This window comes from Rhipicephalus sanguineus, chromosome 6 (assembly GCF_013339695.2).
Source record: "Rhipicephalus sanguineus isolate Rsan-2018 chromosome 6, BIME_Rsan_1.4, whole genome shotgun sequence".
Taxonomy (NCBI): domain Eukaryota; kingdom Metazoa; phylum Arthropoda; class Arachnida; order Ixodida; family Ixodidae; genus Rhipicephalus; species Rhipicephalus sanguineus.
This window is the reverse complement of record NC_051181.1, coordinates 150,171,504-150,199,203: the sequence shown is the minus strand read 5'-3', so window position 1 is coordinate 150,199,203 and position 27,700 is coordinate 150,171,504. Positions and strand designations below refer to the sequence as shown.

Sequence of the window (27,700 nt, the reverse complement as noted above, 5' to 3'; positions counted from 1 at the left end):
CAGGGCGCCCTTGCGTAGGAGTTACTACATGGCGTGTTAACACCTAAGATCCAAGTTTTGGATCCGAGGGACTCGACCGGCGGAAAAGAAATACGTTCGCAGTGCACGTGTCGCGCCTCAAGAAAGGAGTACGCGCACTGCACTGAACTGCCGTTTATTTTCTGTTTGCCAGGTCCGCAGAGTGGCCGAGTGAGATCTGGAAGAACGGGGCTCGCGCGAAGAGTGAGCAGGGACCGCGAAGCTGAAAAAAGAGGAAGTGTTGGAGAATATAACAGCTGGCCCAAGAACGGGTGCTGTTCCCGTGTCTCATTTATTCCGTAAAATGTAACGTGCACAAACATATACTGTGCGTGTGCAGGGGGGGGGGGGGCACCCCCCGCCCCCTTAAATAAATTTCTGGATACGCTGCACGAAATTATGTGGCGCACCTGAGAGCAGGAAAGACGACAGGATAAGGCCTATCCTGTCTTCGCCGTATCCTGTAATCTCGTTTTTCTTCCCTGCTCTCAGTTGCGCCACGAATATTTCATTAACCTATGCACCAACTCGCCCAACTTTACACTCTTCTGGATACGCCCTTGACCACAACCATAGGAGGGCAACAAAAAACAATAAGTTGCAGCGGTGGAGCATTCTGCGCAGCTGAAAACCGCAAATAAAGAAACGCACAAGAGGAGGCCGAGGATAGTTTAACTGACGTCCTGGGGCTTTAATGCGCTCAAATCTGGAGCACTACGTCACTCATGATGGCCTGGTGCAGCAAGGGAAACCAGACAGGGTTCTTCTCCACAGCGGCCATCACACCCTCTTCAGCCAAAAGACGAAACAGCTTGAGCGAATGGTGTCTCTCTTTGTGCTGCTGAAAAGAGCACACCTGTCAGTTACACAAGAAATATGAAAATCAAAAGCTGTCATCTATTTGACTGTAGCACGAACCTACGAAAGAAACCAGTAGACAACAGTGGCTGCCGCAGTGCTACTGTGCCGGCCATCCTCTCACCTAATCAAATGAGTTTCCTTGATAGGTTTGCACAAAAGGAGGGGGGGGGGGTATGGATCAAGGGCTCATTTGTCTTTGTCAGACACGACCTAATGAAGCGAAGGAAGGCATAGGGAACATTATTTGTAGTCTTTTAATTGTTGTGTAGTAATTATGACATAAATGTAAAAGAATTAAAGTGGATGAAAAGACAATTTGCCGCCAGTAAGGACCAAAAACAACCTTCGCATAACGTGTCCGATGCTCTAGCGATTGACTTCCAAGTGCAGTTGTCCTCTCATTCACTTTATTGGGTATTTCTGTGTGTGCAAACCTGGGAGTGTTAGCCAGCGCCACTTTGTAGTTTTGTGATACAGTCAGGTGGACCACAATTTTCCCTTTTCGTGAATCTTCTTGCATGTTTCTGAAGGACTGATTTGCAATGTAGTTACAAGGAATGGGGAGACAGTAAATGGGTCTCAGGCGCAGACTTGCAATGGGGTAAGGAAGCTAGCAGTAGCAGCAAGGGTGCCACTTCCATGGTGCCACTTATGCAGCAGGCACTCAATAACCATGAGATAACTTTTGCACAGCCATTCCTCAGATGTGATTGCACGAGCACCCTACACGCTCTGACAAAACTACCGAAACATACTCAGAGCATTCTTTTCCAACACTGAGCAGGCTGCCAAATATCAAAGTATTCTAGAGTAGACCAATACACTGTAATAGAGGAAAGAAGTTGTTCAAGGCAACTCAAAGTAAACAATACATGGAACCTCCATTAATCCGACTGTGATGAGAACAATGAAATTCATCTTATTCAGCAAGCCAAATTAGAGGATAGGCAGGAAAAAAAAAAGCGCAACACTACTTCACTTGGCAGACTCCATTGATTTTGACATGCACCCAATGCGAATGCCTGATCCTGGCAAATTACAAAAAGATGAAATGGGCACAGCTTACCCTTCAAGCTATGGGCACTTATTTATGCTTAACGCGCACTGTTGTCACTCACTGACAGCACTGTATTACTGCCCCTGGGCCACAACACGTCCTCTATGTACAGTACTCGGAGATTCAAATGCAACATCAAATATTTTTGTATAATGACTTGTATGCACAATTGCTCGAGATAAGCACGTCATGTTGCAACGTTTCTGGTCTCTAAAGATAATGTTGGCTCTGATCTACATGTTCAAGTCAAAATTACACCAATATGACTCGAAGTGAAGACTGTAGAAATGAAAACATGTGCATTATTTAGCCCTAAATTGTCCTGTTTCAATCTGCGAGTGCTGTACACCAGTACACGTTCTACATCTATGGAGCTTCATTGCCACTCTAACAGAGTACTCCAACTTCAACAGCAGTTGGGCAGATGACAATATTTGTTTTCTTAATAGAGCTTATCTGCCAAATGAGCTGTTGTAATCACACTAAAACTGCATGTTGTTGTTTTCCTGCCCCTAAAAAAAAAATACATTGCCACCATGTGATGACAACTGCTACGACGCTGGTCATCAGACTCATTCATCACAGTAGGCTGTTGCAAACACAATTGCAGTGTAGTATCCAACTGCACTGTGTAGTCAACATTTGCACCAATTTTCTATGTAATAAAAGACAGGCATTAGAATCACATAAATGTAATAATCATTCATTTATGATCTGCCAGTGTTGCTTCAAAATTTTCATAGGGCAGGCTGGAAATAGAATTTTTTGGCAGCTGATTATGTGTTATCCACATAAATGTATATCACTGGTATCAACAAAAGTCTGCTTACATAACTGCACATCCCATACAATCAGAACAGCTAACAAAGATAATTAATGAGCTGTTGTAATCGCACTAAAACTGCATGTTGTTGTCTCCCTACCCCTAAAAAAAATACATTGCCACCATGTGATGACAACTGCTACGACGCTGGTCATCAGACTCATTCATCACAGTAGGGCTAACAGCATCTTCCACAACATGCATCACTTTTCAAAACTTGTTCAACCTTCTATAAAACTGCTAGCATATTTGACAGCTCAGCAGTTTGAACTTAAACACAGTGTTCAGTTTTGGACTTCTAAGTAATCATCGAATGGCTTCATTAAAGGATTTTGCCTCACAAATCGACTGCCACAAAAAATTTTTAGAATCTGTCAAGTACGAGCGGAGTTACAGGGATTTGTCGCACGCTTCAAGCACTTTCTCTCTCCTTTCGTGCCAGTGAGCATACTGAAAGCTATGCACTGGGGTGGGGGGATGACAAGGAGGCAAGAAGCTACGTCCTTTCGTCAGAGCGTGTCATGATCTTGAGCACTTTCTTTTCTTTTTTTCTTCAAATGCACAGCTTACTTTCAGTGCGATCGCGAGTGCGTGGGCACATTGTGGCATCCCGCAGCAGATGCAGTAACCATGCAGCTCATCATGCTCAGATCAGCCAATGGCCGTGGACTTTGTGTTTATGGCATGGTCATTAGGGCCTATGGCATCATTTTTTAAGAGAAGACCGAGCAATTTCTAGCTGACTGAGAATTCATAGTAAATTCCAGGCCGCGTGCCGCACTATAATGATTGCCTCGCATGTTCTTAGGAGCCTTGACTACCAGCAGAGATTTCTGACCATGCTGAAAAGGCATTGCAGGGCCCCTTTAAGGTAAAAACATTGGCTAGTTGGTTTGCATATTTCAATGGGTAAAGGCGCTTTGGACATGGCCAAAGGTTTTGCCAGAAAGAACATGGTAGAGCATCACGTCATCTTTGTGCTTAAACCTTTGTCAACATCCATGGCACCGCTGCCCATCAAAATATCTTAACTTTTCTGCCTCCTCGCTCAAATGTTTACGAAATCATGCAGCCAGATTTATTTATAATGATTGCTCCATTTAGGGCAGCATGTCTAAGCTAAAGTTTCAAGTCAATTTTAACTTGTATTTAAGATGTGAACTTGCGAGAGCCTGCCTGTGCAAGTTTCATCACTCATGTACACAACTCCCTCACCTGGCCTGTCCGCCACCACTCCTTGTGTAACCACTACCAGAAAGCAGTACAACAGAACCCCGCTTATGCATTACATGTTTTCCCACGTAAAATGTTTCCAGAATCCGGTCCAAGCAACGAGTCTACAGATACCTATCCATTAGAACCCCTTCTCACATAACATTTCCGCAGCATTCCTGCCCAACACGCTGCGAACTGTTGCTGCAATGTGCTGAGCAGCTACATCAATGAGTTTGGCGATCTGGATTGCTATAAGGCCATCCAGGTGCCAAAAAGAGTCTGGTTCTCGTAGAGGGTTAAAGAAATGCCAGACTTTGATCAAAGACTTCTTTAAGCCACAAAGTGATGAATAAATTCTTTTGAAGTAGAGCTGTGTGTAATGCATCTGTTTCATTCTTTAGCACCACTCCTTTCCTATTTTAACCACATATTTGTGTTTTACATTTTCCGACTACTCCGTTCTCTTTTTGTGGTCCCATGAGAGATGTCTTAGGGGGCTCTACTGTATATCCACCACTAGCACTGGATATACACGCTCCTTCACAATGACAGCTGTCACAAATGAACACGTATAAAGTGCACAACACTGCCTCATAAAGCCAACTTCAAGCTAGAGCGTGCCCAAAATAATCATCACAAGGTGCCACGACTGTTTCTCGAAAGCACATGCCCACACCCTGCCCACCGGAGAAGACGGCCGCCAAGACAGCCAGCACGCTTCAAACTGAGCACGCACAAATCTTAGAATGATAGAGAAATCAAGGCATGACACAAGGTCACACAATGCGGCTATTGCCAACATGTCCGCCGACATCCACCAAAGATGCAAGAAGGTTCTTGCCCTTTCCCAAGCTCCCCCTGCACTGTGAACAGGTGAGACATATTGAAGTAGTACTATCTCAAACCTGAGCACAGGTCGGCAAACTCACTCAGACCCACTTGGACTCAGATCAGGGGCTGTGAGTCTTAGAAAGTCTGGATGAGTAATATTTTAGTGAGTTTGAGTCTGAGTGAGTCCGACTGAAAAAAATTTTAGTGAGCCTGAGTACGAGCGAATCCGGTTGAGGAAAATATTGTACAAAATATAAGCACAAAAAATATTTCTTGAGTGAGTCTGAGTGAGCTCCATCTTTTATTGCCTACCTATGGTCCTATCTAGGCTTGTGCAAATAGTAAATTTTAGGTTCGAAGCGAATTCGAAGCGAATAGTGATCTTGGTCGAATAATTTCGAATCGAATTTGAATAGTATAGTATATCACATATTATAAAGAAAAATGACCATATTTGTCATGACCCAACCAACCTGCACAATGTTTTTTTTTTTAATTGTGACAAGGCATGTGCAAATGTAATTCTTTTTGGTTCAAAGGAAATGGAAGTAACCTTGAATATTAGTGGGATTTGGCTTTCGGTAGAATGCAAGCGATAACCTGTCAAATATGTTACGTTTTAAAATTTACTATACTTGGAGCACATAAGCCGGTATAACAAGCTTTCAAACTTAAAAAATGATGAATCGATGTGAGGGTAAAATGTTCATTTAATCTTGAAAGGGGGCTTCGCGGCAGTGCGGATTTCCCCTGGAAAGGTGCATTTACGGCATAGCACTTCTCCATTGCAGTGAAACCACCTTTACAGGGGGTTACATGCGGACTAATATACACCTATTCGTTCATTACGAATACTTCGAAATTTCCAATAACTTAAATTCGAATCGAAGCGAATTCGAATACTGTAATACTCGTTCGAATATTCAAAGTGCTCTAATATTCGCACAAGCCTAGGCCTATCCACTCCAGTTCAGCTTTACTATCAGCCTTATATTGGCTTACGTTTATACTTAAGTCTATCCACACATATCTCAACGCACCAGCATTCATGCGCCAGCTCAATATTTATTAATTAGAGGCATGAGTTAGGGAGTGGGGGCTGCCATGGCCTTCCCTTAAACTCTTTCGCAGGAAGTTCTTGATAAAAATATCTCGTATGAGTCCCGTATTTCATAAAAATGTCCTTACTTGATTGAAACCACTGAAAACTCGTATTCGAAGGTACAAGATCCAAAGGCATATCGTAGAGCACCGATTATATGAGATATTGGCGTTAAAGAGCATTGACATCATGATTGGAAAATCTAATTTCACACAAATGGACTCACAAGTCTACTCACTCAGGCTCAGACTCAAGTCAAGCCGCGAGTGTGGACCTCAGTGAGTCCGGCCGAGTAATATGTTGGTGAGTTTGAGTCTGAGTGAGTCCAGTTGGGAAAAAGTTTAGCGAGTCTGAATCCGGTTGAGGAAAATTTTGAAGAGTCTGAGTGAGCCCTCAGAGCAAATTATATTTCTTGAGTGCGTCTGAGTGAGATCCAATTTTTTTTGCCGACCTATGAACCTGAGTATCCGTGAGTATATCAAGGGGAAGTCAGTCAGGCAGTGAAGTGACGAAGTGAGGGAAGTCAGCAAGTCTGTCATACGGCAGTGCCGAGAAGAGACATGCAACCAGCTGACTGCGGAAGGGGAATCCCTGGCCAGCGCTACAGTCAGCAAGATCCGATATGTGTCCATGTTTCCAATAAAAGCGTCTTCGAGAAACGCATACGCCATGCACCGGACTGTGAACAAGCCTGGTGGATATGAAGGGACATTCAGTTTTCTTGAACATTCTCTAATGCACGAGCTTATATCTTAAGCATGATTCAACTGATGGTACCCAACTATTGTTAAGCCCATCTCAGTTTTATTGAGATATAACCAGCCAAGTGTGCATATATGTGAAATGTTTGTACTGCTTGAACTAAGAATATACATACCTACTATTTTGTGTTTTGTCAACTCTGGAGCTTTGATTATGTCTTTGGACCACAAGCGGCATTTGCTGACACAGCATAGAAACTATTCTTAATTGCCCGTGCTTTCATGAGGCACTTCGAGGGACCTACCCGTCAGTCCTTAAAATTTTCCCAGCGAGTGCAACCCATTCACGGGTTGTGACAATACATTCTCGTGTACGCGTACGCGTACAGGACCTTTCTGGTGCAGAGGGTGCCCATAGTGGGGAGAAAGAGCCTAGAGTCATTTCCATTTTTATCATAAATTATTTTTTGTGTTGCGCCACACTTCCCTTACCTGTACACGCAGGGAGCATTTCGAGAGTCGAAAGTTTGGCAGATATTTATTGCATACGACCAAGTTTTGTTTGAATGGCACCATGAACCTCGGGAAGTTGGAAATTGGTTGCACTCGGTGAGATGGGAGATGGGCCTTTCTAGAGATGAAATATGGAAGTGGATTAGCCAAAGGGAGAAGGAGAGGCAAAAGAAGAACAAATGAGAGCAGAACTGGAAAGAGAGAAGCTAGTGACTGAAACGGCTAAAGGATAGAGAAGCTGAAATGGTTGAAAGAGAACGGCAAAGGCAGCATGAATTAGAACTTGAACGACTCAGGCTGCAGCAGCGCATATATACACTATGTCCAGGCAAGAGTCAACAGCACCGAAAAAGAAGATAATAGCTTCAGTATGAACCCAAGCAAGCTGCTTGAAGCATTCGATGAGAGGAAAGATGACCTGGATGCTTACTTGCATAAATTTGAAACAAAAGCTAAACGCCAGAATTGGCCAGAAGACCAATGACCCACTGCATTGAGCATGTGTTTGAGAGGCAAAGCACTCAGTGTGTACGGAAGGCTGATGACAACTGATGCCTCTAATTATGCAAAGATTAAGGGCACAGGGTAAGCCCTATACGTTAGCACTACACATGCATTTTTGACCATGTTGAGGAACCATTTTCTCAGTAACTAAAAGGGGTATCCACATAATACATAGATAATCTTTTTTCCAAATTTTGCACTCTTAACTGAAGAAGACTCATTAAAATCTGACTAATATTACTATTTTGGTGAATTTTTTACCACTAGGACCTAAATTTTGAGCTAATTTGCATCTTTCAAAATTTGTTACACAAAAACTGTGAAGTACATAATTTCAATTCTGATAAAGTAGTGACCGTCACCCATCACTTATGCAGAATACAAGCAACTGGTCATCTTGGAATACATAAAATACGATGGTACCTAAGTAATAAAAAACACGGTTTTGAGATAATCGAGTTTTAAGTAGGGAAACAGCGCGAAAAGTACCAATCTTTTGCCACAAACACTATTCAACTATTTTATTTAATAGCTACGAGCTTGGTAATCGTTGAAAAAGTCATCTTTTCACTTTTGAGCCTGTCGTCTTGCTTGCCTTGCTCCTTTTGTGAGCTGTCGTGCAGCTCTATCCGCAATGTATCATCGATTGTGGTCAACTTCTTTCAGCAAATTGACTGTGTTCTGACCAGGCTTCAATCCTAATGATTTCACAATTTTGGCACTTGCGATACTGCCATCATTTACCCTTTATGAGGCATGAGGTCACACGCACAAGGAAGTCGTATTTTTATCCAAAAACGTTTTATTTACACTAAGAAAAGTTGGTAAAACCAGTTTTCATCACCTTACACACAATGGTCTAGACGCAAAAGGTGGGACAACGTGCATTCCACTGCACACAAGAATTAAAAATGGGAGGTAGGACAGCATATGTCCCAACGTCCACGAGGAAGTAGCACCAAATCAAGTTACATCATCATTCTAGGCTCATTTCGCTAAATGAAAAGGACAGGAGCACTGCATGCACCATGGCACTTTACAAGCTGTGCACATGAGCTTGGTGCGCACTTCGGTGCGCTTGGTTGAGCACCAGCAGCATCTCCTTGTGTTGGATGGCTTTGGAAAGTGGTCGTTCCCTTGGAAACGGACTTCGTCCGGAACTTCACTAAGTACAGAACCATTGTGGCACCCATTTTTCGACGGTAGTCTACCTGTGACCGTCCAATGCGGAAGCTCTGCCATTCGATAAGCTGCCACCCAAGACTGAGCTTGAAATGGAGCAAGTCCGTCCTGCGAGCACCTGTGTGCCCAATAAAGGCATTCACGATGGCAGCATCAACCTGGAAATAAAAAATGCGGTGCCATCCTACGCTTCTCTACCACCTAGGCATTTCTTTTTTGATCAAAACAAACAACTCCACCCATCCACTGATTGTAATCCTACAGTGCCTTGGGGCACGTCACCCGAATCTTCTTTCCAAAGGCAGCTTCCTTTCCACAGTGGTTTCATCTTGCGGGTTGTGACAAATGGATATCACATGGACGTTCTTCGAGTCCCGCCACTGGTAGACAGAAACTGGCCCTTTGGATCTCATATAGGAATGATCCACACTGTAATTTATTATCAACCTTCACCTCTGAGATCAGATCTCTCTTGTTGGATCCGAACGTTCCACAAGTAAATACACCTTGTTCTCTGAGGTGGAGGAGAAGCATTGCTGACGAAAAAAAAAATTATCAAAGAAAACTTGTGACCCTGCGTCCACCACATCTTCTGTTAGTGCATGTACAGCATGCTCACCAAGCCCCATGTCAGTGGATCGACGCTCTGTGTGGCCTTGGTAGAGGTCAAACTTGCAGAGGTAAATGGTCTCACTGTCAGCAATGTTCCACACTTTATACCTTCGCTTGACTTTCAGCTTGAGCAACATATATTGCTTCATCGCTGATCTGCCCTTGAAGAGGATCATGGACTCATCGACAGCGACATGGGAGGAAGGCTTGTATTCTTTCTGGAAGTTCGCACTGAGCATTTCCATAAGAGGTCTCACCCTGTAGCACCTATCAAAATTTGGTGAGGTCTTATCGGCTATCTTAGAATTGTCGTTGAGGTGCAGGCAACGAGTGATCTGTTGAAAACGTCTAAACAACATTACATTCTTTGTTTTCTGCACGTTGAAGAACTTGTATGAACTCCACTAGAGATAGATCTGAGGTAAGTTATGAATGCTCATTAGAATGAGTATCCCTATGTATGCCTTCAGCTTGCTCACTGTCAGCGTGTGCCAGTTAAGCATCATTTCTTGAAACGCATAGAGATTTGTTTGTTCAACAATCACCTTCCGCACTTCTTCAAAGTATAGAGAAAACACATCGCAAGCGCTGCAGTCCGCATTTAGTTTTTGCTAGTAGTACGTCGGTGGATTTCCAGCAATGCTCACTGGAATGTCAGAAGGCTGCCCGGTTATCCATGCCACAGAATGAATCGTCTTCTTGCTCTTCATGGTCACTGTCATCCTCAACGGGCATAGGGCTCGCTTTCTTAGGTTTCCTTTTCCGTGTGTATGCCTTCCTGCATTTTTTCCTGCACAGAGGCTCGATGTTTTCCTCACGCTCCGATGAATCTATCGAAGCCAATGCAGAGGTCGATGGTACCGCAAACTCGTCACCCGAGTACTTGACACATAACTTTCCGAACGGTAGGCTAAAAAACACCTAGTGCCTCTTCAGCAGAGAGACTTCGTTGCCCTACAAAGACGAAGGAACAGGTAACGAATGAATATGACTTATTAGAACACGAACAACATATGACACCATGCTTCTATAGCCTAAGCTCAACGAACTTGTGTATACATATAGACTTTCAAATACCGAACTGTTTATACAACGGTACCGAGTATACAATTTTACTCATATGCACCTGACATATTTACAAGCATGGAGAACACATTAGCCATCTTACCTGGCATTTTGGAAGAAGAATGCTGCTCTTTGAAAATCATGCGATCACAGCTGCGTCGCTCGAAAAGAACCAACAGAGTAAAACACGCACTAAGGTCTCTGTATTTTTCAATGGTAGTTCAAACCGTTGTACAAAAAGCAAAGGGAGAATCTCCTCCCCACCCTCTACGTCTCCCCTCACTTCTTCACCCTTTTGCGCTCCCCTATTGGACCAGGCTCAACACGTCACCAGCAATCCCCAATGACTCCTCTGCCGCTTTCACTCTTGCCGGAAAACGACACTATTATCGTGCACAGAAACACCGCTGCACGTGTGCGCTCGCAAGCTTTTTATAGTTTGCAAGATGCCATCAGCTGCAGCAAGATGCCAACTTGCTGTGCTGTTGGCTACTCGAACAACATTTCCAAGGGTGACAAGCTTTTTTCTGTTCCTTGTGGAAAGAAAAAACCTCAAAAGGCAAGTGATATGGCTCTATCGTAACGGGAGAAAGAACTTTGATTGCCAATGAGGGAGGCTTTGAGAGGTAAGTCGATGACTACTAAACCCTACGATCACAACGATCACCACTAAAAGAAAGAACAAATGTGAACAAAAGGTGCACAGCGTCTTCGGATTGCCTCAGATGAAAAATCAGGTACGCAAAAGTTACCTGAAAATTTCTTATATACAACTGACTCCAGACAAGCTCGTACAGGAAGCTTCTTTTAGAAAAAAGGACTGCAAGCACGGAGCGCATACGAGGGGATTTTCCTGGGGTGCGTGTTCACTCACTACTTGCTTACGCAAAAACTGGTTTTCAGCCAGAAAAAAGACTAAGAAAAGCATAAATATGCACAACAATATCTACAAAGGAATACACTTCCAAAATTGCAAAGAAAAAAAAGTGATTTTTTAAGAACTTTGCCTTACCCTGTGCCCTTAAAGCTGCTTTGCCAAAGGGATTTAGATTCACAGTTGACGGCTTCCGAGATAAGTTTCAGACGGTAAAGCATGCTGATGGCAAAACTGCTACACTGTATGCCGCGAGGCTCAGCCACTATTTTGACAGATGGATCGAACTTTCAGAGAATGCACAGGAGTACGGTGTGCTTCTGATTAAGGAGTGAATTCTCATCAGTTGCCACCAGAGAGCCTGTCACTCTACCTAAAAGAGAGGACAGCTAAATCGCTTGCAGACATGCTGTAATCAGCAGGTCAATTCCTGGAAACACAAGGTGGCACGAATCTTTCCAAGGTCAGAAAACAGGGGCCAGAGGACATGAAGAAATTAGCACCCAAAGAAAAGAGGTATACTCGGGAGCCTGTTACAAGGTGTTATTTGTGCAACCAACTGGGTCATTGCACTAACGATTGCCGGACCAACTTTGCGCACCCCAGTGTCACGAAATGTTTTAAATGCGGGTGAACTGGGCATAAGGTTGAAGCATGTCACAGCCGAGGGAGGAAAGTTGTCCAGACAGTCTATGTATATGTGCTACCCAAAAACCAAGAAGGCATCAGTGGCGACTCCTGTTGAACTCAGAAGCGGGAAAAAGATTCTGGTCATTAGTGCCGTGATGACAGCAGGCCCAGGATTCCTAACTGAGGGAATGCCAACAGTTCGATCTCTCAAGATATAGTCAATGATGAGAAATATCATGGCAGTTGAAACATTGGGGTGCTTGGAGCAGTAAAAAAGAATTGAATAAATTCCCAGCAAAGAAAACACTGGGGAAACAGTTTTCCCATCGACAATGTGAGCGGTTCATCGTAAGAAATGTGACAAGGCTACGATACCAAGAGGTGGCAAAAAGGCAAGCATTTACTGCTTTGGAGCAGCTTTTTTTTGCGTCTGTGTGTGCTTTTTTTTTCTCATATAACCAACAAAGACGTACAAAACTTCAAATAATCTGCCAAGTTTCTGTTGAATAGTATGGAAATAACCATCATCATGTTTGTTTGTCTGTGTTTAGCTTTGTTTCTCATGAGAATATGTAGACTGTTCTGAAAAAGAATCGGTGTGCAAGAAAGAAATGTGTTAGTAACTGCGTGCATTCTGTGTTAGACATTGAAGTATCTCATCACTGAGTACCACGTGCTAGTCATGGACTGAATTTCCTTTGATAGTTTGTTCTACGTGACTTTGACAATGTTTAAGTTGCTGTGTCTTGGGCAGTGTTCTTTTTACTTCGTCAGTACACTGGTACAAATCTGCATATTGTTTATGGTATTCGATCACAGCCACATTAGTGGCAACGCATTAACGCCTCCACAGCTACAAGCGCTCAAGCCAGGCAGCATTCAAGGAGATCCTCTGGGCTAAGCACAATGGCTGGAGTTCGCATAAATTCCAAATTCTGCACAAATTAAATGCATAGGACAAAGAATGCCTAATGTCTTCCTATCAGTGATGACCCGGACACAGGCAATCCTGTTGCCATTTGTTATATGTGCATAAAAGCGCAAAAACAAACAAGCTGCTCAAAAGCAGTAAGTGCTTGCCTTTTTGTCACCTGTTGGTGTCATAGCCTTGTCACATTTTTACCATCAACCACTTACATTGTCGGTAGGAAAACTGCCTCCTCACTGTTATCTTCTCAGGGAACTCTGTTTTCTCAGGATTGAGCCACTTTTCACAGCATAACACCACAAACTTCAATATATAACCACAACATCAACGCTCTATCACCTGCTGTTACTGCCATTGTTAGGAACGCGTTGCTCTCACCACTTGCTTACTATCCGTACGACAATCTAAAGGCAGAACTCGTACGACACACAACCCAGTCAGAACAGCACAGGCTTCAGCAGCTGCTACCCACGGAGAAACTCAATGACCCAAGGCCCACGGATCTTCTATGTTGCACAATGCATCTACTCAGAGGCTGCACTAAACAGACAGAGCGTGCAAACACGGACACAAGACACAATGAATACTTACCAACTAGCTCAGCTCTCTGTTATTCTGCACTAAACATATTGATTCTATGCAGATTCATGCTGCTGTGACAGCAGGTGTGCATATTTTTAGTGTCTCTTTCTTCGAATGATTCGACTCACTGGCAAAAATGGTCGACATGATCACGAATGTCAGCGACCCAAAATCCATGGCTCACATGTCACAACGGACCATGGCATAATTTGGTGCCCTGCACACTCCGGTGCACTCGGGAACAAAACGGGCTGAAAGTCTCACTCACGCTACTACATACCAAGCAACGAATGCACCAGAAAACGAATCGATAATCACTCAAGACGACGAGCAACCAATCATCCAAGCTGACATCTTCAAAGACCAAAGACTCGGACAACACACCATGGCACCATCTAACCAAAAGCTGATCAGATGGCAGTCCAGGGACTGGCACATACCACAGCCAAAAACATACTCACCACTTGCACATACTATCTCTAATACCGGTGACACAAGGCCACTTTTGGTCGTGATCAGGGCCGATCTGGATCGCACTTCTTGATCAAGATAACAAGTTGGCTGCTGCTACATGATACAGTCTAATCCGGATCAAGTTGGGAGCAGAGCCAGATCACGATGTGCAGATCGCGATGTGCGGATCGCGATTGTCTTGATCCCAATCAGGTCTGATCGCGATTAAATAAAAAGTGGCAGCACCTGATATGGATCAAGCCTAATCCGCATCGGCCCTGATCGCAATCAAAAGTGCCCGAGTGACACCGGTATAAGATACACTTCACGGAATACTGAGACGAATGCCCGTGGTGCAGAGGTGCACCAACACTGACACGCATTATGTACAAATGTGCCTTGCATCTCGGTGAGGTGAACTTCGCGTTAATACAGACAAACACGGTTCCACACTCGTTGTGGGAGGCACGCCTCTGAAAACAGGCCATGGGAAGCCAACTGGCAACATTAGGCCAGGTCCGATGAGCCACTATAACCAGTGGAGCCCTGAACAAAGAGCCCCACCCACCTCAGACCTAAGAAACTTTTGATTAAATAAGCATTTTTTCTTTCTCTCCCCAGAGTGTATCCCATAGAGAGGCTATGTCAATCTTCATTCAGCACACAATGGTGCAATGACTGCTTGGACTGTTTTTTTTTTGGCACTAGCACATCACTCAGCAGACAAGCTGACTACCAAATAATTGATCACTCAAAGAGACCGACAATGGAGCCTGAAGTGACACCGATGCCCCAGTCACAATTTGGAAAAACCGTCATGTCTTTCTCCCGTTGTGAGCTGGTACAAGGACACTCGAAGACCATCGTCACCTTGCATGACCGACCATCTTTTGCATTCTCTATGTGCCCACCCCTAGTGTAATGCCCCTTCCTAGGATCTTTGAGGTATTATTAATTAATTAATTAATAGTGGAGAATATGCTTGCAAGCACTGTCAGTCTAGTGCTATCGCAGGAAACGCCCGGTTACAGCCGACTGAGAAGAAAAAAAGATCACTTTCACCTTCCAGTGATCTCAGGCATAAAGGAACGTCTGACTTTTGCAATTGCTACATCATATCAGGTGTCACATCTACAGCCAGTTTTAGGTTCTCAGAAAAATCGCTTCATGATTGAGTAAGAACATTAAAATGCACCTCTTACCAATGATGGCCCATCGCCGCAGAAGCTGGACACTGTTCCATGCCGAGTTGACGTCATCACGTTGTTTGCAATGAGTTTTCTAATACACTTCAGTCACGTACTGCGTCGTTGGCGCTGTGTTTACTATTTCCTGCAAGCTCCTTGCGTATCACTTTTCTTTTCGAGGGGCAATACATAATCTGGACAAAAATAAAGCATACCATTGATTACTTTTAACTGTCCAGAAAACAAGTTTTACAATATACAATGTTTGGATCATGAAGACCATGCAACAACAACCTTTAGAAACATAACGTAAGATTGAAAAGTCTTTGCCCCATAAGCCTTCTGCTTAAAGCATCACAAGGGCGTTCAGCAAAAGTTGCGTGGTACAATACAAGACCCAATGAACTTCACTAAGAGGATCAGGCACTATGGAGACTTCTATATCAATATTTCGAAAATAGAATAAAAACAACAGTTCTGAGCACTGATGCGAACTGCATAACAAGACGGGACACAAAGTAATAAGGGGAAATGATGAGAATTTGTTGCCTTCTACTTACTGTACATTGAATGTATACAATAATGTCATGTGCATAACAATGTCACATGTGGGCTGCTAGAGGCATACCTTATTACATAAGATGGTGACAAGCTTATAAGTGACAGCTCTGTTTCGCTTTGCAGGATATGTAGATATGGGAAGTCCATGTGCTCACTGTACGCATGCCTGACAATCTTGGGGAAAGTTTTCTTAGTACTTTCTTTTAGCTGGATTCAAGATGCTCACTTACCCTGGATAGCCAAATAGTAGATAGAACTCGGGCAGCCTCACTCACAAAGTATATCTCTGCTTTGGGATCATTTGGTCTCAGAATCACCATTGTTCTACTCTACATGGCTCACTCAAACTCAGTCACAAGAACACTATTCAAACAGGCTCACTTGGACTCAAGCTCACCAAAATGCTGCTCAGCCAGACTCACTCGGACTCAAGCTCACCAAAATTCTGCTCAGCCAGACTCACTCAGACTCAAACTCACCAAAATTCTGCTCAGCCAGACTTCACTTGGACTCAAAATCACCATATTTCTGCCCAACCGGGTTCATTCCAACTCAGATTCACCAAAATTTTAGCCATCGTTATTCACTCAGACTCACTTGTCAGAGTCAAATTTGTCAAAGTCCATTTGTCCTGCAGGCCCTTGCAGGCCCTTTGGTCACTTGAATGATTTTTAGCAGGACAAGATAGAACTCTGTGTTTTCTCTCAGGGAAAGTATGATGGCCTGTCTAGAAAAAAGATCTGGAGGCTGCCAAGAACGTACACAAAGAACATCACATTACTTAAAGGGACACTATAGGCAAATATTAAGTTGACGTTTATTGTTGAAATAGTGGTCCAGAAACCTCGTAGTGCTACTTTTACGCCAAGGAAGTGCTTATTTTGAAATAAAATCCCGTTTTAGCGGTCCGCATCGCGTTAGCGCACTTCAAATCACCCGCCTGAAAGCAATCTTTCTCACGTCACTGTTGCCATGCCCAACGTTGCCTGCCTTTACTGCGCGGCGGCATGCACTGGTGGCGTGCACCATTCGGGCATCTGGCAACATCACGTGCATGTGGCATTTTGTCGAACTTTCTGTCAGAGCGACTTTCACGAGCGCGCAAAACACACACGGCAGTACGTCATACCGAAACTACCACTGAGACGCGACCGCGTGAGCGAAGTAGGGCACTGGGCGAAGCGCAGTTTGGCGAAAATGAAACCTTTGAACCACACGCGCCGTTCCCCACGGCAACGCCAAAGAGGTTCTTTTTTCCATGAATCAAACAGACACAAACAAGCAGCATTTTATTACGTCTCTTGATGCACAAAAGGTTCTTTTTTTTTATTGCAGTTGGTTGGATTACGAGTGATTAATTGTAGTCGGACTCTCTCACGTCATCGGGATAATTTCCAAAATGTCCCACCCGTAGCGCTCATCGTGTGATACATCTAGCTTAATTTCTCGGTAGGTAGGACACTGCTGTTGATAATATTGCCGTTTTAGACGTCATACATTGAGCTTTCACTCTGACATAAATTGCTATTTGCCTTTAGTGTCCCTTTAATGCAACCCTCTAGCTTTGATTCCCAATATAGCATTATCAAAAGTCTGCCTCATCGTTTGCTTTTTGAAGAAAGGAATAGATGGAAAGGTTAGCCAGTTCTTATACCAGCTGGCTATCCTGTGTTGAGAAAAGGGGGGAAGGGGAATAAAAGCTTATAGAAAGAAAGAAGATACAAAAGAAAAGAAAAAACATTCTTGAGCCCTTTGTCATAGGAATCGGTATAACACAAAAGTGAAACATGTCTTTACAAAAGTAACTTAATATTCATTGCACATTGATAAATGAGAGCTTGCACAATGTCAGCTGGAGTTTGGCGGCTATAGCAGCGTTTTATGTGGACGCAACCATGATGACGCCTGTGGCACATCTCCATCCCAACAACTAACGTCAATGATCGAGATTAAACCTTTGTAGTAGCTGAAGTAGTTAACATAAACCTGGGCACAGCGTATGGTTAATTCCGCGCAAAGATGGCATCAACAAGCACACAATCACTAGTACTCGATATATGCTCACGGAAAGCGTCATGATTTGAGGAAAGAAATGGCAAGGTGTGCACTCTCCAGTGATTGGGTAACTTGCACTTCTGCTCATGCAAACACTGCCACACAGCACTTCAGGAACGCGAGTGGCAGAGCTCGTAGCATGAGCCTTGAAGGCGCGGAGGCGCCTCACTGCAACAAAGCACTCACTCAAACTGTATTGAAACGAAATGGAGTGGAAATTGGGGAGCCAGCCTCCGCGGCGCTGAGTAGGGTGCCTCGATGCCAGTGTTAAACAAAGAGACGCTGGCATTGAGCCACGCTAGCGCTGAGACTACCGAAGTGCGTTCTGTCAGCACTTGTTAGTGTCACGATGCAATAATACATTTCACCTCTCCAAGATGGCGACACCACCCCACGCCAACAAGGTCACTGTGGAAGGGAGACAATTTGAAAGCTATAAGGCGCTTTTGTAAAGGCTCGTGCATGAGGGTCTGTGGCACAGTGGGTAAAATGCCCGACTCCCATCGTCATGGATTGAAATGTCATGGGTTGAACTCCCAGGTGATCCAATTCAACGAAAATTTTTCTTCTGTTTTTCTTGTCATCTCTTCGTGTGCTTTTTACCGACGTCACATCCGTGACAGAAATAATGTCAGTGAAGTCTTGGTGCACCCCGGCATAAAACACTTTTGTGTTAAAAAAGAGAAAGGAAAAGGAAATGAGAATATCACAATGTTTAAGGTCCAGCTCTAAGACTAGCTGTTCATAAGAGCAACAACATGTTCGATGCCTTATGTGCTGAGGCCTGTCTAGGCCAGTGTCCCAGGACCCTTTTCTCAGACAAAGGGCAATTGTAAAGTTTGTCCAATGCATTTCAGAGCTCTTTCCTCTGCACACTGAAATGGGTCAATCAAAGAGAAGGTCAGCAATCATTTCCTTGCAGCTACAGTTATTGCACGTAGGGCTGTTGGCCATTCCAATACAACATGATTGAGCATTCGTGAAGGTCATGCCAAGCCACAAACAGCATGGAAGCATCTCCTCACTGCTTTTTGAGTTGTCAGACATCGCGATAGGCAGTATGAAGGCTGTCCTGGCCAGTCCACAGAAACATCAGCCTATTTCTCATAGACACTATGCGCCTTAGGTTCAGATGCGCAGTTCCTGCAGTGACACTGCTGATGTACTCAAGGTTTCTTCAGTTATGAGAAGATTATTCCTTGCCTGTGCTATTGCTTACATAGAGCAGAGAAAAACAGAAGCATGAGAAACACCAGTCGGCAAATGTACACGTTACGCCAGCATCGCGATAATCTTAACGGTTGCCATGTTTGACATGCAGCCACAGCACCTATGCGCCAAGATTGTGGCAGATGAAAGAAACGCTTGTGGGAAATATGTCCTCGCAATACTATGTGCAAGCAGTAATTTCTAACCAACAGAGTGTGCAGAGTGTGGACCAGAGAGTAAACCAGAGAGAACATGGCAAAGGTTGATTGTGACCATGGTTTTAACGGTGGTGCCACTAAGAGTTACCACGTAACAAACAGTATCTTGAAATGGTCTCGCAGCAGCAAGAAACCTATTCTCTAAGAGTCATGCGGTAGCGTCAGAGTGGGCTGGCTGGCCAACGATAGCTGCCTAGTAACACACTCCTTCCTAGACTTTTTTTTTTTCGTCCATGGAACCAAAGTGCCTACATGAAAGGTTTCAATCAAACTACGATTCATAAGAGCAATACAGAAATGTGGCTTACCTTAGCATTCTCAAAAGCTGCACTGGACACTGGGAATTTGAAAAGTCTAGCCACTCATTATGGAAACTCCCATACACGATGATGCGTAGCCCAACGTGTCAGCCACCATGACGTTTCGTCTGTCATGCTGAAGCAAGAATGTGCAGCTCCTGAAAAGCAATAAGCACGACATTCCTGCAGTCCAGAAAGAACAAGAGTACAGTAGAGTGAGCCTTAGACAGGAGTGGAAAGTGAGTAAACTAAACCTACACAACCCTAGAAACTCAGCCGTTGTCACGGCCCATGTGGATGTTACTTCTTTGCTGTAGCGTCGCAGGTTCTAGAATTATCTGAACTTGATAGTGAAGGTGAAATCAAGTGCAGGGAAACACTCACACAGCATCCACTACCTGCATGTGCCTGAATGTCTCACACTGCTCAGCGAGCCCTCACCCTCTTCAATCATAATCCTGCCTCCAGAGCGTGCTGCAGAGGAACAAAGCAGCAGGAAAGAGATGTGGAGAATAAGGGGAAGAGTGTTTGATGCCTGGCACCGTGACAGTGTAGACATGGCACCAGTTCTGTATTTCTTGTCCTCATTTCTTTGTGCCTTCAAATTTTTGTCAGACCATGCACCAACTGGCCCCAGAAAGCATTTTAGTCAGTGCAGACATAGCGGTGCCTTGTTCTGTAGCATTCGCTGTTCTAATAAGGATGCTTGAACAAACTGATGCAGCTCACTTGGGTGAACGTGGTGGGGGCAAATGGAGGAGGCACCTGATTGTGTGTGCGGTCACGGACAAATGAAGGCCACTCTCAAACATTCTTTATGCACTCATGCACTGAACACAGATGCACCGCCACATTGCATTGCCACCGTTGCCACAACTTTAGCACGATTTTCCTTTTAGGCCGGCACTCAGTCAGACTTGCTCATAGATGGCACTCAGTCGGACTCACTCAGAAAACATATTGTCCGCTTAAATATCACTCCCATTCAGATTCACAAAAATTCTAGCCACCTGGGCTCATTCGGGCTCAGGCTCCTAAATATTATATTGTGCAATTCACTTTGACTCGCATTTACAGGCTGCTCTAGGTGGGCCTGAGTAAGTTCACCCACGAGTGAGTTTGCCAACCTATGCTCACTTGCAAGTGAGAACCTGTCCTGTATCCTTTCTCGTCTCTGCCCAATCTTTTGCTCTATTCCACTTTCTATATATGTGCCAACTTGCCCAACACTACACATTGCTAAAATGCATATTGCAGTATGTAAGCCACCCAGTTCAGTTAGCCTACAAGCGACCATCAAGACTGGAAACACACCTTCGAAATAACACAATAGAAAAAAGTGCTAAAGCGTGTCTCACCAAATCAGTCTCTAGGACACCCTAGGCCACATATATTTAAAAGTTCCTGTGGTCATCCAGATGGCATACTTGCCGATCCGAAAGCCCTTGGTAGGTCCTGAAAAAGCAGGTCAGAATCAATATTTTAGACATTTAAAGCTTGAACATAATAACATGTTCTATTGTGAAAAATGCCGGATTATTTTGACAGCACTACATAGCCCTAAATAGTCGAGGCTGTCTCGAGGTGTTTTCCCCGCCTTCTCAGAAGATGGAGAAGGCAGCAACTTGTATGCCGGTTGCCATCCATGTATGCTGCAAAGTTCTGTTCTCATGCACAGTTAGTGAGCGGACACAATGTTGCAGTTCCAACGCGAATACTTGACCTAACGAAACTCAACGCCAATCAATCTGATGAGTTGACACGTTACCGTATACAACTCCAATAAAAACGTCATTTCGCTGCAGAATGTACAGTACGGTCCACTCTTAGAGGGAACACGCGAGCGCGTGGCCGGCGGTCCGCGGAGCGCTAACTGCTGGCGAGATTTGGAAACGCGGAGCATGCGCGTAGAATCACAAGGGCAGTTCGTGTCCTGCGTCGTCTGCTACTTCTTCACCTCAGCCCTCGGCGCGCGCTAGCGAAATTCTATATTTCTACGGTTGGAAGGACAAGCTTACTATGATCTCTGCATCGGGCATAAATTTCCTTGTCTGTTATAAAAAGCGGCCTGCTGGTGCGAGCAGCATATTGAAAGCTTACGACTAACTTATCGGTGAGCACTTACAAGAATAGACTGTTGGGCTAGTTGGTGATTCACTGTGAGGGAAACTGTGCAAAAAAAAAACAACGTCGACGAAGGGAGAACAGAACAGCACAGCCCGCATGCGCTTGTGCTGTTCTGTTCTCCCTTTGTCGACGTTTTTTTTTTTTCTTTTGCGCAGTTTCCTTCATAATGAGCACTCATACTAGGTTACGCATGTGACAGGCTTCATTATCACTTTGACAGAATTCCACAGCTGGGGCTTGGCTGGGGGCCCCAAATTCGAAATTCGGCCTCTGGGGCCGGGAATCGCGTCACATCAAAACTGGCGAGAAACCAGAGCAACAAAACAAACCACACATTTTTTCTGCCTGCTGATTAGCCGGCGACGCGCAGGTATAGTGGCGGCTACATGAATCGCACCGCTGAAAAACGGAAGCGCTGTCCAGCACTCGCCATGGGCAGGGGCGGAAAGTGGCAGACGAACAGCGGCAAACGCCGCCCTTACGCCTTTATGCGCGTGCGCCGCGGTTACAAATCTCGCCGCCAGTTTGCGCCACGCGGGCCACCGGCCACGCGATCGCGTGTTCCCTCTAACAGTGGACCGCACTGTACAGTGCGTGTTGTCACGCTATTATAAAACTCAAAAACGAGTATCAAATGTGCGTCAAACACCCATTTAGGCCAACAAAAAGAAAATGAAAAGTTTCGCTTGCTCACAGCAATACTATAAGCGTCGATCTCCTGGGGTGGGATCAAAGAGAAACAGTTAAGTCGCCGATGAGTTACACGCAAAGGCAGGGTTCTATTTGGTGTCGCAGAAGTCTGTTGCCAGACTCGGGGGTCAATGTTGCCAGACTGCCGCCAGATTTGGCGGATAAATTTGCCCCTGCAGTTTCAGCTTTTCCGTAAGGCTTCTGTGTCATCCGCGGTGCATTTCGAAAGTGCCTGTGCGACATCGGCCGTTTTAACGAGCGGAACGAACGGACCCCGCGTGCTGCAGAAGTCGGGACGCGTTTTTTCGCTGCGTGCGCCGTACAATTAAGATATCTGACTCGAAGTAGGGAATCCAGGCGCAACGACTCGTTTGAGTCCACGTACGCGTAGGGGAAACTGAATTAATCGCCGAAGACCGGACACGCGTGTGCGCCGTGTTGCAATACATCGGACTCGTGTCCCCGAAGTACAGATTATCTCCGTAGCTGTGCGTGCCGTGTCGACCATGCCCAACGACGCTCACACTTCCGATCGCATCGCTCGACGAGTATGAAACATACATACCACGGCTGGAGAATTGATGCACGTCGCATATATCAGTGCTCGCTACGCCCGTAGGCGGCTTTATCGCCGCTGCTGGACGACACTGCTAGGTCTGAGCTGGTGGTGGCAGGTACGCGACTCGTGGACCTGTAAATGGGGGGCCCTACATGGAAGAGGGGCTCGACCCACAATAACCACAAACAACCAAAATTCCAATTAATGCATGTTTATTTTCTCCGGGCTTGAAAGAGCGCTATCAAAAAGTAACAAAAACGAATGAAAACAAAACAAAAAAAACGCACACAGCAGGTTGATCAATCTGCATTTGTCGCACTATCGTCTTCAAAGGGGATACCGGCGTGCGATGGCCTCGATGAGTCGAAGGAACTTGTCCTTCACGTTGGGACGTGCGTTCACGGACCTCCACCACAGCCAGGCGAGGTGAGAACGCATCAGAGCGGGAGTCGTTTTGTTGCCGTTGCGAACGAGTCGTCGTTTTGCTTTCTGCCACTCGCTTTCGATGCGTTGCGTGTTGGCGCCTGTTGCAGGGTCGATGAAGTTGACGCTGTGGTTCACGGTGTGCCAGTCGAGGTTTAGCGGCGTCCCGTTGGCATTCACGAGGCCGGGTATGCACCGGTATGCGGCCCACTCGTCACTGAACACCGTCGTCCCGGGAAGAACGTTCTTTGCGATCAGAGGACCAAGGGTGGCCGCGTCTCTTTTGTCGACCTCGAACAGCCTTAGCTCCTTCGTGGACACGCACAGCATGCCGAAAATCCACGGGCCCTTATCTGACACACCACCGTAGTTGTTGCGGCGCCTGGGGGGAACATTGTCGCCAGTCAGAAGGCGGCCTCGGTTCGCCTTGCGTCGTCCCCTCATCAGGCACTCGTCTATTTGGACCACCTGTCCTACTCCTCCCATCGGCGGCTGTTCGAGAAGCTCTGCGAGAGCCACTTCTCTGACATAATTTCTCCAGTCGGTCCGCGTGGTGTTACTCATCTTGAACTCCTTCTCTATGAGTTCCTTCGTGTTCCTCGACGAGAACCCTTTAACCATTGCGTAGGTCAGCCATATCACCTCTCTTCGAGCGATTTTTACGTTCGGACGTCCAAGTACGTCTCGACAAGCAAAAAAGGAGCCTTGCCCCTGCCTACCGTGCAGGGCGTCCGTCCCGCGGAGCTGAGACAGCTGCTTTTTGCACCGATTGCACTTGAAGCTCGGCCTGATCCCTTTCTTGCATCGGCGATTGTAAGTGACGACTTCTCCGTCGCATCCTGGCTCGCCTGGATTAAAGCCGAGGTCCTTGCATATCCCCCAGTACTCGGAAGCCGGTGGCCGCCCTTGTAGTGTTCCGGTTGCCTGGGGTCGAGCAGATGGCGTCGGCACCAGTCCAAATTCACGAAGAAAGGCCTCTTCTGCGGCAGGGTATCTGATGATGTCGGCGATCTCGAGAATGCTGGGGTCCATACGTGGCGTGGCCATGACGAACCGCTTCCTGACTGGGGACAATGTTAATTGCATTGCTAACGTTACGGCATTTTATAAGGCTCGCTATGTGAAAGGCGGGGGAGGGCGGCAGAGACAGAACGCACCAAATAAGGGCATTTCGACGGGTGAATTGCCCAAATATGAGCACTTCGACGCGCGTTCCGTCGACGCGTGACGCGCACTAGGCACGCTATAGAGCTTCGCGCTCCCCTTCAAATCGCAGTGCCCATATTTGGTCATTTCTCGCGCTGAAATGCCCATATCGCGACTGAAATGCCCATATCGCGACTGACGCTTGCGCGACGCCACGTGACCTGAAGCGCGTGACGTCGAAGCTCTATAGCGTCGACGTCACGTGGCGTCGCGCCAGCGCCTGGTCGCGCTCTCCCTCAAGTCGCCCGCTCCAAATATGGGCATTTCAGCGCGAGAAATGACCAAATATGGGCACTGCGATTTGAAGGGGAGCGCGAAGCTCTATAGCGTGCCTAGTGCGCGTCACGCGTCGACGGAACGCGCGTCGAAATGCTCATATTTGGGCAATTCACCCGTCGAAATGCCCTTATTTGGTGCGTTCTGTCTCGGCCGCCCTCCCCCGCCTTTCACATAGCGAGCCTTATAAAATGCCGTAACGTTAGCAATGCAATTAACATTGTCCCCAGTCAGGAAGCGGTTCGTCATGGCCACGCCACGTATGGACCCCAGCATTCTCGAGATCGCCGACATCATCAGATACCCTGCCGCAGAAGAGGCCTTTCTTCGTGAATTTGGACTGGTGCCGACGCCATCTGCTCGACCCCAGGCAACCGGAACACTACAAGGGCGGCCACCGGCTTCCGAGTACTGGGGGATATGCAAGGACCTCGGCTTTAATCCAGGCGAGCCAGGATGCGACGGAGAAGTCGTCACTTACAATCGCCGATGCAAGAAAGGGATCAGGCCGAGCTTCAAGTGCAATCGGTGCAAAAAGCAGCTGTCTCAGCTCCGCGGGACGGACGCCCTGCACGGTAGGCAGGGGCAAGGCTCCTTTTTTGCTTGTCGAGACGTACTTGGACGTCCGAACGTAAAAATCGCTCGAAGAGAGGTGATATGGCTGACCTACGCAATGGTTAAAGGGTTCTCGTCGAGGAACACGAAGGAACTCATAGAGAAGGAGTTCAAGATGAGTAACACCACGCGGACCGACTGGAGAAATTATGTCAGAGAAGTGGCTCTCGCAGAGCTTCTCGAACAGCCGCCGATGGGAGGAGTAGGACAGGTGGTCCAAATAGACGAGTGCCTGATGAGGGGACGACGCAAGGCGAACCGAGGCCGCCTTCTGACTGGCGACAATGTTCCCCCCAGGCGCCGCAACAACTACGGTGGTGTGTCAGATAAGGGCCCGTGGATTTTCGGCATGCTGTGCGTGTCCACGAAGGAGCTAAGGCTGTTCGAGGTCGACAAAAGAGACGCGGCCACCCTTGGTCCTCTGATCGCAAAGAACGTTCTTCCCGGGACGACGGTGTTCAGTGACGAGTGGGCCGCATACCGGTGCATACCCGGCCTCGTGAATGCCAACGGGACGCCGCTAAACCTCGACTGGCACACCGTGAACCACAGCGTCAACTTCATCGACCCTGCAACAGGCGCCAACACGCAACGCATCGAAAGCGAGTGGCAGAAAGCAAAACGACGACTCGTTCGCAACGGCAACAAAACGACTCCCGCTCTGATGCGTTCTCACCTCGCCTGGCTGTGGTGGAGGTCCGTGAACGCACGTCCCAACGTGAAGGACAAGTTCCTTCGGCTCATCGAGGCCATCGCACGCCGGTATCCCCTTTGAAGACGATAGTGCGACAAATGCAGATTGATCAACCTGCTGTGTGCGTTTTTTTGTTTTGTTTTCATTCGTTTTTGTTACTTTTTGATAGCGCTCTTTCAAGCCCGGAGAAAATAAACATGCATTATTTGGAATTTTGGTTGTTTGTGGTTATTGTGGGTGGAACCCCTCTTCCATTTAGGGCCCCCCATTTACAGTTCCACGAGTCGCGTGCCTCCCACCACAAGCTCAGACCTAGCAGTGTCGTCCAGCAGCGGCGATAAAGCCGCCTACGGGCGTAGCGAGCACTGATATATGCGACGTGCATCAATTCTCCAGCCGTGGTATGTATGTTTCATACTCGTCGAGCGATGCGATCGGAAGTGTGAGCGTCGTTGGGCATGGTCGACACGGCACGCACAGCTACGGAGATAATCTGTACTTCGGGGACACGAGTCCGATGTATTGCAACACGGCGCACACGCGTGTCCGGTCTTCGGCGATTAATTCAGTTTCCCCTACGCGTACGTGGACTCAAACGAGTCGTTGCGCCTGGATTCCCTACTTCGAGTCAGATATCTTAATTGTACGGCGCACGCAGCGAAAAAACGCGTCCCGACTTCTGCAGCACGCGGGGTCCGTTCGTTCCGCTCGTTAAAACGGCCGATGTCGCACAGGCACTTTCGAAATGCACCGCGGATGACACAGAAGCCTTACGGGAAAGCTGAAACCGCAGGGGCAAATTTATCCGCCAAATCTGGCGGCAGTCTGGCAACATTGACCCCCGAGTCTGGCAACAGACTTTTGCGACACCAAATAGAACCCTGCCCACGCAAATCCCTTACCGTTCAGAAAGGTCGCCATTCGGCAGCAGCTACCCGCTACCATTGGGCCTTTTCTTTTTCTCGCCGTGTAGTCTTGAAGCAGCTACACCACTTTGCCAAGTATGAGCCTGCTGATGAGGCGCAGCGAACGTGGAGCCGTCGAAGGGTGAAACAGCAAATAACTCCGATCGACCACAACTACCCTGCCGTCACTTCGGAAACACTAAGCTGGAACTTTAGCAAATGCAAATATGTTCTATTGAGCCGGTCAATAGGCTCAAGCCCGCAGAACAATCTACGAATCCCCAGGCACCGAGCACTGTGCTTTAAACCTCTAAACCACAGTTCTTTCCTTCCTCCGTGGCTCTAAACAACCTAAAACAACGGCGCCAACCAACGCGCCATTATGGATGCGCAATGCCACCATCATCAGTGGATTGGTTTGGCTCAGCTTCGCATAGTGTGCTGGATACAACGCACAGTGTTGCGGAAATTAATGCAGATAATTCGCTAAGCTGTCAGAATCGAAGCGATCGCAATGTTGAAGGTCGCAGAATGTCAAGGGGGTTTTGCAGAACGCTGTATGAGATAAGAAACGTACGTTTGATACATTTCCCATGCATATGCGTCGGGACAGCGTAACGCTATTCTTGTTATTTTTATGCGTGCTTGTTTACGCCTAGATAACTGCAAAATTATTTCTTTTCCTTGTTTCGTTTGCGTGTGGCGCCGTGCTTCCAGCCTAAACT

General features: G+C 46.4%; 1 long non-coding RNA gene across 1 annotated transcript; it reads right to left on the bottom strand.

Annotated features, from left to right (window-relative positions):
• Positions 1 to 694: 694 nt before the first annotated feature.
• LOC119396779 (uncharacterized) lies at positions 695 to 20,126 on the bottom strand. The gene is made up of 4 exons (XR_007416645.1): positions 19,865 to 20,126; positions 19,490 to 19,638; positions 15,154 to 15,332; positions 695 to 856 (listed from the first exon to the last, which is right to left on the bottom strand). It is a non-coding gene; the product is annotated as an uncharacterized LOC119396779 (long non-coding RNA).
• Positions 20,127 to 27,700: the final 7,574 nt, after the last annotated feature.